Source organism: Ranitomeya variabilis, chromosome 5 (assembly GCF_051348905.1).
Source record: "Ranitomeya variabilis isolate aRanVar5 chromosome 5, aRanVar5.hap1, whole genome shotgun sequence".
NCBI lineage: Eukaryota > Metazoa > Chordata > Amphibia > Anura > Dendrobatidae > Ranitomeya > Ranitomeya variabilis.
Window position 1 is genome coordinate 38040799 of NC_135236.1, and position 12560 is coordinate 38053358.

General features: G+C 37.5%; 12 non-coding genes across 12 annotated transcripts; all 12 read right to left on the reverse strand.

Moving 5' to 3' along the window:
• Window positions 1–692: 692 nt before the first annotated feature.
• TRNAS-UGA (transfer RNA serine (anticodon UGA)) lies at window positions 693–774 on the reverse strand. Its single transcript has one exon. It is a non-coding gene; the product is annotated as a tRNA-Ser (tRNA).
• A 776-nt stretch (window positions 775–1550) lies between these two features.
• On the reverse strand, window positions 1551–1632 carry TRNAS-UGA (transfer RNA serine (anticodon UGA)). Its single transcript has one exon. It is a non-coding gene; the product is annotated as a tRNA-Ser (tRNA).
• Window positions 1633–2411: 779 nt separating this feature from the next.
• On the reverse strand, window positions 2412–2493 carry TRNAS-UGA (transfer RNA serine (anticodon UGA)). The gene has a single exon. It is a non-coding gene; the product is annotated as a tRNA-Ser (tRNA).
• A 779-nt stretch (window positions 2494–3272) lies between these two features.
• TRNAS-UGA (transfer RNA serine (anticodon UGA)) lies at window positions 3273–3354 on the reverse strand. The gene has a single exon. It is a non-coding gene; the product is annotated as a tRNA-Ser (tRNA).
• Window positions 3355–6177: 2823 nt separating this feature from the next.
• TRNAS-UGA (transfer RNA serine (anticodon UGA)) lies at window positions 6178–6259 on the reverse strand. Its single transcript has one exon. It is a non-coding gene; the product is annotated as a tRNA-Ser (tRNA).
• A 779-nt stretch (window positions 6260–7038) lies between these two features.
• On the reverse strand, window positions 7039–7120 carry TRNAS-UGA (transfer RNA serine (anticodon UGA)). The gene has a single exon. It is a non-coding gene; the product is annotated as a tRNA-Ser (tRNA).
• A 779-nt stretch (window positions 7121–7899) lies between these two features.
• Window positions 7900–7981, reverse strand: TRNAS-UGA (transfer RNA serine (anticodon UGA)). Its single transcript has one exon. It is a non-coding gene; the product is annotated as a tRNA-Ser (tRNA).
• Window positions 7982–8760: 779 nt separating this feature from the next.
• Window positions 8761–8842, reverse strand: TRNAS-UGA (transfer RNA serine (anticodon UGA)). The gene has a single exon. It is a non-coding gene; the product is annotated as a tRNA-Ser (tRNA).
• A 779-nt stretch (window positions 8843–9621) lies between these two features.
• TRNAS-UGA (transfer RNA serine (anticodon UGA)) lies at window positions 9622–9703 on the reverse strand. Its single transcript has one exon. It is a non-coding gene; the product is annotated as a tRNA-Ser (tRNA).
• Window positions 9704–10481: 778 nt separating this feature from the next.
• On the reverse strand, window positions 10482–10563 carry TRNAS-CGA (transfer RNA serine (anticodon CGA)). Its single transcript has one exon. It is a non-coding gene; the product is annotated as a tRNA-Ser (tRNA).
• A 779-nt stretch (window positions 10564–11342) lies between these two features.
• On the reverse strand, window positions 11343–11424 carry TRNAS-UGA (transfer RNA serine (anticodon UGA)). Its single transcript has one exon. It is a non-coding gene; the product is annotated as a tRNA-Ser (tRNA).
• A 779-nt stretch (window positions 11425–12203) lies between these two features.
• On the reverse strand, window positions 12204–12285 carry TRNAS-UGA (transfer RNA serine (anticodon UGA)). The gene has a single exon. It is a non-coding gene; the product is annotated as a tRNA-Ser (tRNA).
• Window positions 12286–12560: the final 275 nt, after the last annotated feature.

Consider the following 12560-nt stretch of genomic DNA (forward strand, 5'->3'; position numbering starts at 1 on the left):
CTCTATTGACGAACTCTGTCATGGGCAAAATATCTTGGCTGTCTCACTGAAAGAGAAAGGTATGAACTCAGATTAACAAGTAGAAGGAGATAATTGGTTTGTAAATTGAGGACTACAGGGATGTTGTTCACCAGATGTTTCTCATGGTCCCAATTGTGGTTAGAAACTGCACACTGCCAAGGAATTAATCTTCTTGATTTTTTTCTCAATCCCACCTTTTTCTATATTTTGTTTTCATTAAACTTTCACAAGCAAAATCCAGTTTTTTAAAGGTAAAACACTGCACTGTGAACATGATTTCATACAGAATGTGAACTTTAAGTCCATCGTCTTAACTATGCGATCATAAAAAATGTATGCCATCACTGTTGGTTCTCTGATGTGTTTTAGTAACGAGTTTATTTACGTTATTTGACATTTGATTGCTGAAAAAATTTGGTGTAGAGCATTTTTAGCAACCAATACAGTTCTGATCAGAGTTTCCAGAGATCAGTGAATGTTACCATTAATGTCCTGGGAAACATCTAGTAATGTTTCTTTTATTTTTCATACTGCTTAGTTTCAATTTTGAGACTCAAATTTTGGAATATGAATACTTGTCCCATTTCATATCATTTGGCCCATTTTACCAACATAAATATAGCTTTACTGTTTTTGACAAATTCTAATGTTTTTGTCATGTTAAAACAATACGCTGTGAACAGGATTTGAACCTGTGCAGGGAAACCCCATTAGATTTCAAATCCAACGCCTTAACCACTCGGCCATCACAGCCAACTCAAAGATTAGCTATTCATGTTTTTGCAAAGTGCATGCAGAGGGAGAGCCCTGGAGAAATTTTGGGACTTAGTTCACCTGAATCTCTATTGACGAACTCTGTCATGGGCAAAATATCTTGGCTGACTCACTGAAAGATAAAGGTGTGAACTCAGATTAACAAGTAGAAGGAGATAATTGGTTTGTACATTGAGGACTACAGGGATGTTGTTCACCAGATGTTTCTCATGGTCCCAATTGTGGTTGGAAATTGCACACTGCCAGGGAATTAATCTTGATTTTTTTCTCAATCCCACCTTTTTCTATATTTTGTTTTCATTAAACTTTCACAAGCAAAATCCAATTTTTTAAAGGTAACACACTGCACTGTGAACATGATTTCATACAGAATGTGAACTTTAAGTCCATCGTCTTAACTATGCGATCATAAAAAATGTATGCCATCACTGTTGGTTCTCCAATGTGTTTTAGTAACGAGTTTATTAACGTTATTTGACATTTGATTGCTGAAAAAATTTGGTGTAGAGCATTTTTAGCAACCAATACAGTTCTGATCAGAGTTTCCAGAGATCAGTGAATGTTACCATTAATGTCCTGGGAAACATCTAGTAATGTTTCTTTTATTTTTCATACTGCTTAGTTTCAATTTTGAGACTCAAATTTTGGAATATGAATACTTGTCCCATTTCATATCATTTGGCCCATTTTACCAACATAAATATAGCTTTACTGTTTTTGACAAATTCTAATGTTTTTGTCATGTTAAAACACTATGCTGTGAACAGGATTTGAACCTGTGCGGGGAAACCCCATTGGATTTCAAGTCCAACGCCTTAACCACTCGGCCATCACAGCCAACTCAAAGATTAGCTATTCATGTTTTTGCAAAGTGCATGCAGAGGGAGAGCCTTGGAGAAATTTTGGGACTTAGTTCACCTGAATCTCTATTGACGAACTCTGTCATGGGCAAAATATCTTGGCTGACTCACTGACAGAGAAAGGTGTGAACTCAGATTAACAAGTAGAAGGAGGTAATTGGTTTGTACATTGAGGACTACAGGGATGTTGTTCACCAGATGTTTCTCATGGTCCCAATTGTGGTTGGAAACTGCACACTGCCAGGGAATTAATCTTCTTGATTTTTTTCTTCATCCCACCTTTTTCTATATTTTGTTTTCATTAAACTTTCACAAGCAAAATCCAATTTTTTAAAGGTAAAACACTGCACTGTGAACATGATTTCATACAGAATGTGAACTTTAAGTCCATCGTCTTAGCTATGCGATCATAAAAAATGTATGCCATCACTGTTGGTTCTCCAATGTGTTTTAGTAACGAGTTTATTAACGTTATTTGACATTTGATTGCTGAAAAAATTTGGTGTAGAGCATTTTTAGCAACCAATACAGTTCTGATCAGAGTTTCCAGAGATCAGTGAATGATACCATTAATGTCCTGGGAAACATCTAGTAATGTTTCTTTTATTTTTCATACTGCTTAGTTTCAATTTTGAGACTCAAATTTTGGAATATGAATACTTGTCCCATTTCATATCATTTGGCCCATTTTACCAACATAAATATAGCTTTACTGTTTTTGACAAATTCTAATGTTTTTGTCATGTTAAAACACTACGCTGTGAACAGGATTTGAACCTGTGCGGGGAAACCCCATTGGATTTCAAGTCCAACGCCTTAACCACTCGGCCATCACAGCCAACTCAAAGATTAGCCATTCATGTTTTTGCAAAGTGCATGCAGAGGGAGAGCCTTGGAGAAATTTTGGGACTTAGTTCACCTGAATCTCTATTGACGAACTCTGTCATGGGCAAAATATCTTGGCTGACTCACTGACAGAGAAAGGTGTGAACTCAGATTAACAAGTAGAAGGAGGTAATTGGTTTGTACATTGAGGACTACAGGGATGTTGTTCACCAGATGTTTCTCATGGTCCCAATTGTGGTTGGAAACTGCACACTGCCAGGGAATTAATCTTCTTGATTTTTTTCTTAATCCCACCTTTTTCTATATTTTGTTTTCATTAAACTTTCACAAGCAAAATCCAATTTTTTAAAGGTAAAACACTGCACTGTGAACATGATTTCATACAGAATGTGAACTTTAAGTCCATCGTCTTAGCTATGCGATCATAAAAAATGTATGCCATCACTGTTGGTTCTCCAATGTGTTTTAGTAACGAGTTTATTAACGTTATTTGACATTTGATTGCTGAAAAAATTTGGTGTAGAGCATTTTTAGCAACCAATACAGTTCTGATCAGAGTTTCCAGAGATCAGTGAATGATACCATTAATGTCCTGGGAAACATCTAGTAATGTTTCTTTTATTTTTCATACTGCTTAGTTTCAATTTTGAGACTCAAATTTTGGAATATGAATACTTGTCCCATTTCATATCATTTGGCCCATTTTACCAACATAAATATAGCTTTACTGTTTTTGACAAATTCTAATGTTTTTGTCATGTTAAAACACTACGCTGTGAACAGGATTTGAACCTGTGCGGGGAAACCCCATTGGATTTCAAGTCCAACGCCTTAACCACTCGGCCATCACAGCCAACTCAAAGATTAGCCATTCATGTTTTTGCAAAGTGCATGCAGAGGGAGAGCCTTGGAGAAATTTTGGGACTTAGTTCACCTGAATCTCTATTGACGAACTCTGTCATGGGCAAAATATCTTGGCTGTCTCACTGAAAGAGAAAGGTATGAACTCAGATTAAGGCTGGGGTCACACATGGCGTAAGAAAATACGCCACGTATTATAAGTCCGTACTACGGCCGTAATACGGAGAAATGTCCCCAAAATATTGATCCGTAGTCAGGGTGTTTCAGCGTATTTTGCGCATGGCATCCTCCGTATGTAATCCGTATGGCATCCGTACTGCGAGATTTTCGCGCAGGCTTGCAAAACCGACATCTAATGGATTTATGTGCTCAAATGTTAGGGAAAACATCTATACAGTATATATATATATATATGTCATTGAGACACATATATATATATTCTGTATTTAGATTTCATTCAGCGCGATATCTGTGAACAGCCGCTAATTCAATTGCCGGCTTTTCATTTCTCCTGCACAAACCCGACAGGATATGAGACATGGTTTACATACAGTAAACCATCTCATATCCCCTTTTTTGTTGCATATTCCACACTACTAATGTTAGTAGTGTGTATGTGCAAAATTTCAGCGCTGTAGCTGCTGAAATAAAGGGTTAAATGGCGGAAAAAATTGGCGTGGGCTCCCGCGCAATTTTCTCCGCCAGAGTGGTAAAGCCAGTGACTGAGGGCAGATATTAATAGCCAGGAGAGGGTCCATGGTTATTGGCCCTCCCCGTGGCTAAAAACATCTGCCCCCAGCCACCCCAGAAAAGGCACATCTGGAAGATGCGCCAATTCTGGCACTTGGCCACTCTCTTCCCACTCCCTGTAGCGGTGGGATATGGGGTTAACTAATATTACAGGCAGGAGCCCTGCAAATGCAGCTGTGCTCCCTGCCTGTAATCCCCAGCGAATGAATGAAATGTAGGTCATTGACCTACATTTCCTTCAGTCGCGGTGATGCGCCCCTGCTGGATGTTCTCATGAACTGCAGCCTGGGAACTTTTTCCCACGCTCCAGGTCATATGAGGACATCCACCAGGGGGCGCATCACCGCGACTGAAGGAAATGTAGGTCAATGACCTACATTTCATTCATTCCCCGGGGATTACAAGCACGGAGCACAGCTGCATTTGCAGGGCTCCTGCCTGTAATATTAGTTAACCCCTTCAGATGGATTACTTCGTGGGACGAGATCTGACAGCAGAAGGTATGTATCTTGTGCGTTTATTATGTTGCCAAGCGAGGTCCTGGAAATGGAATGGGAGAACAATAAATTATTACAACAACCGCTGTGTTTATTTCATTAAACTACTTTGTAATCATGTGTGTGTGTGGTTTTTAACCCTTTCCTACAATTGGATTAATAATGGATAGGTGTCATAATTGACGCCTCTCCATTATTAATCTGGCTTAATGTCACCTTACAATAGCAAGGCGGCATTAACCCTTCATTACCCCATATCCCACCGCTACAGGGAGTGGGAAGAGAGTGGCCAAGTGCCAGAATTGGCGCATCTTCCAGATGTGCCTTTTCTGGGGTGGCTGGGGGCAGATGTTTTTAGCCACGGGGGGGCCAATAACCATGGACCCTCTCCTGGCTATTAATATCTGCCCTCAGTCACTGGCTTTACCACTCTGGCGGAGAAAATTGCGCGGGAGCCCACGCCAATTTTTTCCGCCATTTAACCCTTTATTTCAGCAGCTACAGCGCTGAAATTTTGCACATACACACTACTAACATTAGTAGTGTGGAATATGCAACAAAAAAGGGGATATGAGATGGTTTACTGTATGTAAACCATGTCTCATATCCTGTCGGGTTTGTGCAGGAGAAATGAAAAGCCGGCAATTGAATTACCGACTTTTCACTAACAGCGCTGCGTATTTCTCGCAAGTCACACTGCAGGTCCGTGTGGAATCCGTATTTTTCGCGCCCCCATAGACTTTCATTGGCGTATTATTTGCGCAGTACGCTGACAAACGCAGCATGCTGCGATTTTGTACGGCCGTAGAAAGCCGTATAATACTGAACCGTAATATACGGCTAATAGGAGCAGCCCCATTGAGAATAATTGTGCCGTATGTAATGGGAGTTTTACGGACGTAGTTTCTGCGCTCTTACGTCCGTAAAACTCGCATGTGTGACCCCAGCCTAACAAGTAGAAGGAGATAATTGGTTTGTAAATTGAGGACTACAGGGATGTTGTTCACCAGATGTTTCTCATGGTCCCAATTGTGGTTAGAAACTGCACACTGCCAAGGAATTAATCTTCTTGATTTTTTTCTTAATCCCACCTTTTTCTATATTTTGTTTTCATTAAACTTTCACAAGCAAAATCCAATTTTTTAAAGGTAAAACACTGCACTGTGAACATGATTTCATACAGAATGTGAACTTTAAGTCCATCGTCTTAACTATGCGATCATAAAAAATGTATGCCATCACTGTTGGTTCTCCAATGTGTTTTAGTAACGAGTTTATTAACGTTATTTGACATTTGATTGCTGAAAAAATTTGGTGTAGAGCATTTTTAGCAACCAATACAGCTCTGATCAGAGTTTCCAGAGATCAGTGAATGTTACCATTAATGTCCTGGGAAACATCTAGTAATGTTTCTTTTAGTTTTCATACTGCTTAGTTTCAATTTTGAGACTCAAATTTTGGAATATGAATACTTGTCCCATTTCATATCATTTGGCCCATTTTACCAATATAAATATAGCTTTACTGTTTTTGACAAATTCTAATGTTTTTGTCATGTTAAAACACTATGCTGTGAACAGGATTTGAACCTGTGCGGGCAAACCCCATTGGATTTCAAGTCCAACGCCTTAACCACTCGGCCATCACAGCCAACTCAAAGATTAGCTATTCATGTTTTTGCAAAGTGCATGCAGAGGGAGAGCCTTGGAGAAATTTTGGGACTTAGTTCACCTGAATCTCTATTGACGAACTCTGTCATGGGCAAAATATCTTGGCTGACTCACTGACAGAGAAAGGTGTGAACTCAGATTAACAAGTAGAAGGAGATAATTGGTTTGTACATTGAGGACTACAGGGATGTTGTTCACCAGATGTTTCTCATGGTCCCAATTGTGGTTGGAAACTGCACACTGCCAGGGAATTAATCTTCTTGATTTTTTTCTTAATCCCACCTTTTTCTATATTTTGTTTTCATTAAACTTTCACAAGCAAAATACAATTTTTTAAAGGTAAAACACTGCACTGTGAACATGATTTCATACAGAATGTGAACTTTAAGTCCATCGTCTTAACTATGCGATCATAAAAAATGTATGCCATCACTGTTGGTTCTCCAATGTGTTTTAGTAACGAGTTTATTAACGTTATTTGACATTTGATTGCTAAAAAAATTTGGTGTAGAGCATTTTTAGCAACCAATACAGTTCTGATCAGAGTTTCCAGAGATCAGTGAATGTTACCATTAATGTCCTGGGAAACATCTAGTAATGTTTCTTTTATTTTTCATACTGCTTAGTTTCAATTTTGAGACTCAAATTTTGGAATATGAATACTTGTCCCATTTCATATCATTTGGCCCATTTTACCAACATAAATATAGCTTTACTGTTTTTGACAAATTCTAATGTTTTTGTCATGTTAAAACAATACGCTGTGAACAGGATTTGAACCTGTGCAGGGAAACCCCATTAGATTTCAAATCCAACGCCTTAACCACTCGGCCATCACAGCCAACTCAAAGATTAGCTATTCATGTTTTTGCAAAGTGCATGCAGAGGGAGAGCCCTGGAGAAATTTTGGGACTTAGTTCACCTGAATCTCTATTGACGAACTCTGTCATGGGCAAAATATCTTGGCTGACTCTCTGAAAGATAAAGGTGTGAACTCAGATTAACAAGTAGAAGGAGATAATTGGTTTGTACATTGAGGACTACAGGGATGTTGTTCACCAGATGTTTCTCATGGTCCCAATTGTGGTTGGAAATTGCACACTGCCAGGGAATTAATCTTCTTGATTTTTTTCTCAATCCCACCTTTTTCTATATTTTGTTTTCATTAAACTTTCACAAGCAAAATCCAATTTTTTAAAGGTAACACACTGCACTGTGAACATGATTTCATACAGAATGTGAACTTTAAGTCCATCGTCTTAACTATGCGATCATAAAAAATGTATGCCATCACTGTTGGTTCTCCAATGTGTTTTAGTAACGAGTTTATTAACGTTATTTGACATTTGATTGCTGAAAAAATTTGGTGTAGAGCATTTTTAGCAACCAATACAGTTCTGATCAGAGTTTCCAGAGATCAGTGAATGTTACCATTAATGTCCTGGGAAACATCTAGTAATGTTTCTTTTATTTTTCATACTGCTTAGTTTCAATTTTGAGACTCAAATTTTGGAATATGAATACTTGTCCCATTTCATATCATTTGGCCCATTTTACCAACATAAATATAGCTTTACTGTTTTTGACAAATTCTAATGTTTTTGTCATGTTAAAACAATACGCTGTGAACAGGATTTGAACCTGTGCAGGGAAACCCCATTAGATTTCAAATCCAACGCCTTAACCACTCGGCCATCACAGCCAACTCAAAGATTAGCTATTCATGTTTTTGCAAAGTGCATGCAGAGGGAGAGCCCTGGAGAAATTTTAGGACTTAGTTCACCTGAATCTCTATTGACGAACTCTGTCATGGGCAAAATATCTTGGCTGACTCACTGAAAGATAAAGGTGTGAACTCAGATTAACAAGTAGAAGGAGATAATTGGTTTGTACATTGAGGACTACAGGGATGTTGTTCACCAGATGTTTCTCATGGTCCCAATTGTGGTTGGAAATTGCACACTGCCAGGGAATTAATCTTCTTGATTTTTTTCTCAATCCCACCTTTTTCTATATTTTGTTTTCTTTAAACTTTCACAAGCAAAATACAATTTTTTAAAGGTAAAACACTGCACTGTGAACATGATTTCATACAGAATGTGAACTTTAAGTCCATCGTCTTAACTATGCGATCATAAAAAATGTATGCCATCACTGTTGGTTCTCCAATGTGTTTTAGTAACGAGTTTATTAACGTTATTTGACATTTGATTGCTGAAAAAATTTGGTGTAGAGCATTTTTAGCAACCAATACAGCTCTGATCAGAGTTTCCAGAGATCAGTGAATGATACCATTAATGTCCTGGGAAACATCTAGTAATGTTTCTTTTATTTTTCATACTGCTTAGTTTCAATTTTGAGACTCAAATTTTGGAATATGAATACTTGTCCCATTTCATATCATTTGGCCCATTTTACCAATATAAATATAGCTTTACTGTTTTTGACAAATTCTAATGTTTTTGTCATGTTAAAACACTACGCTGTGAACAGGATTTGAACCTGTGCGGGGAAACCCCATTGGATTTCAAGTCCAACGCCTTAACCACTCGGCCATCACAGCCAACTCAAAGATTAGCTATTCATGTTTTTGCAAAGTGCATGCAGAGGGAGAGCCTTGGAGAAATTTTGGGACTTAGTTCACCTGAATCTCTATTGACGAACTCTGTCATGGGCAAAATATCTTGGCTGACTCACTGACAGAGAAAGGTGTGAACTCAGATTAACAAGTAGAAGGAGGTAATTGGTTTGTACATTGAGGACTACAGGGATGTTGTTCACCAGATGTTTCTCATGGTCCCAATTGTGGTTGGAAACTGCACACTGCCAGGGAATTAATCTTCTTGATTTTTTTCTTAATCCCACCTTTTTCTATATTTTGTTTTCATTAAACTTTCACAAGCAAAATACAATTTTTTAAAGGTAAAACACTGCACTGTGAACATGATTTCATACAGAATGTGAACTTTAAGTCCATCGTCTTAACTATGCGATCATAAAAAATGTATGCCATCACTGTTGGTTCTCCAATGTGTTTTAGTAACGAGTTTATTAACGTTATTTGACATTTGATTGCTGAAAAAATTTGGTGTAGAGCATTTTTAGCAACCAATACAGCTCTGATCAGTGTTTCCAGAGATCAGTGAATGATACCATTAATGTCCTGGGAAACATCTAGTAATGTTTCTTTTATTTTTCATACTGCTTAGTTTCAATTTTGAGACTCAAATTTTGGAATATGAATACTTGTCCCATTTCATATCATTTGGCCTATTTTACCAATATAAATATAGCTTTACTGTTTTTGACAAATTCTAATGTTTTTGTCATGTTAAAACGCTACGCTGTGAACAGGATTTGAACCTGTGCGGGAAAACCCCATTGGATTTCAAGTCCAACACCTTAACCACTCGGCCATCACAGCCAACTCAAAGATTAGCTATTCATGTTTTTGCAAAGTGCATGCAGAGGGAGAGCCTTGGAGAAATTTTGGGACTTAGTTCACCTGGATCTCTATTGACAAACTCTGTCATGGGCAAAATATCTTGGCTGACTCACTGAAAGAGAAAGGTGTGAACTCAGATTAACAAGTAGAAGGAGGTAATTGGTTTGTACATTGAGGACTACAGGGATGTTGTTCACCAGATGTTTCTCATGGTCCCAATTGTGGTTGGAAACTGCACACTGCCAGGGAATTAATCTTCTTGATTTTTTTCTTAATCCCACCTTTTTCTATATTTTGTTTTCATTAAACTTTCACAAGCAAAATCCAATTTTTTAAAGGTAAAACACTGCACTGTGAACATGATTTCATACAGAATGTGAACTTTAAGTCCATCGTCTTAACTATGCGATCATAAAAAATGTATGCCATCACTGTTGGTTCTCCAATGTGTTTTAGTAACGAGTTTATTAACGTTATTTGACATTTGATTGCTGAAAAAATTTGGTGTAGAGCATTTTTAGCAACCAATACAGTTCTGATCAGAGTTTCCAGAGATCAGTGAATGATACCATTAATGTCCTGGGAAACATCTAGTAATGTTTCTTTTAGTTTTCAAACTGCTTAGTTTCAATTTTGAGACTCAAATTTTGGAATAAGAATACTTAATTATTTCATATCATTTGGCCCATTTTACCAATATAAATATTGCTTTATTATTTTTAACAAATTCTAATGTTTTTGTCATGTTAAAACACTACACTGTGAACAGCATTTGAACCTGTGCGGGGAAACCCCATTTGATTTCGAGTCCAACGCCTTAACCACTCTGCCATCACAGCCAACTCAAAGATTAGCTATTCATGTTTTTGCAAAGTGCATGCAGAGGGAGAGCCTTGGAGAAATTTTGGGACTTAGTTCACCTGAATCTCTATTGATGAACTCTGTCATGGGCAAAATATCTTGGCTGACTCACTGAAAGAGAAAGGTGTGAACTCAGATTAACAAGTAGAAGGAGATAATTGGTTTGTTTATTGAGGACTACTGGGATGTTGTTCACCAGATGTTTCTCATGGTCCCATTTGTGGTTAGAAACTGCACACTGCTAGGGAATTAATCTTCTTGATTTTTTTCTTAATCCCACCTTTTTCTATATTTTGTTTTCATTAAACTTTCACAAGCAAAATCCAATTTTTTAAAGGTAAAACACTGCACTGTGAACATGATTTCATACAGAATGTGAACTTTAAGTCCATCGTCTTAACTATGTGATCATAAAAAACGTATGCCATCACTGATGGTTCTCCGATGTGTTTTAGTAACGAGTTTATTTACGTTATTTGACATTTGATTGCTGAAAAAATTTGGTGTAGAGCATTTTTGGCAACCAATACAGTTCTGATCAGAGTTTCCAGAGATCAGTGAATTATACCATTAATGTCCTGGGAAACATCTAGTAATGTTTCTTTTAGTTTTCAAACTGCTTAGTTTCAATTTTGAGACTCAAATTTTGGAATATGAATACTTGTCCCATTTCATATCATTTGGCCCATTTTACCAACATAAATATAGCTTTACTGTTTTTGACAAATTCTAATGTTTTTGTCATGTTAAAACACTACGCTGTGAACAGGATTTGAACATGTGCAGGTAAACCCCATTGGATTTCAAGTCCAACACCTTAACCACTCGGCCATCACAGCCAACTCAAAGATTAGCTATTCATGTTTTTGCAAAGTGCATGCAGAGGGAGAGCCTTGGAGAAATTTTGGGACTTAGTTCACCTGAATCTCTATTGACGAACTCTGTCATGGGCAAAATATCTTGGCTGACTCACTGAAAGAGAAAGGTGTGAACTCAGATTAACAAGTAGAAGGAGATAATTGGTTTGTACATTGAGGACTACAGGGATGTTGTTCACCAGATGTTTCTCATGGTCCCAATTGTGGTTGGAAACTGCACACTGCCAGGGAATTAATCTTCTTGATTTTTTTCTTAATCCCACCTTTTTCTATATTTTGTTTTCATTAAACTTTCACAAGCAAAATCCAATTTTTTAAAGGTAAAACACTGCACTGTGAACATGATTTCATACAGAATGTGAACTTTAAGTCCATCGTCTTAACTATGCGATCATAAAAAATGTATGCCATCACTGTTGGTTCTCCGATGTGTTTTAGTAACGAGTTTATTTACGTTATTTGACATTTGATTGCTGAAAAAATTTGGTGTAGAGCATTTTTAGCAACCAATACAGTTCTGATCAGAGTTTCCAGAGATCAGTGAATGATACCATTAATGTCCTGGGAAACATCTAGTAATGTTTCTTTTAGTTTTCATACTGCTTAGTTTCAATTTTGAGACTCAAATTTTGGAATATGAATACTTGTCCCATTTCATATCATTTGGCCCATTTTACCAATATAAATATAGGTTTCCTGTTATTGACAAATTCTAATGTTTTTGTCATGTTAAAACACTACGCTGTGAACAGGATTTGAACATGTGCAGGTAAACCCCATTGGATTTCAAGTCCAACATCTTAACCACTCGGCCATCACAGCCAACTCAAAGATTAGCTATTCATGTTTTTGCAAAGTGCATGCAGAGGGAGAACCTTGGAGAAATTTTGGGACTTAGTTCACCTGAATCTCTATTGACGAACTCTGTCATGGGCAAAATATCTTGGCTGACTCACTGAAAGAGAAAGGTGTGAACTCAGATTAACAAGTAGAAGGAGATAATTGGTTTGTATATTGAGGACTACAGGGATGTTGTTCACCAGATGTTTCTCATGGTCCCAATTGTGGTTGGAAACTGCACGCTGCCAGGGAATTAA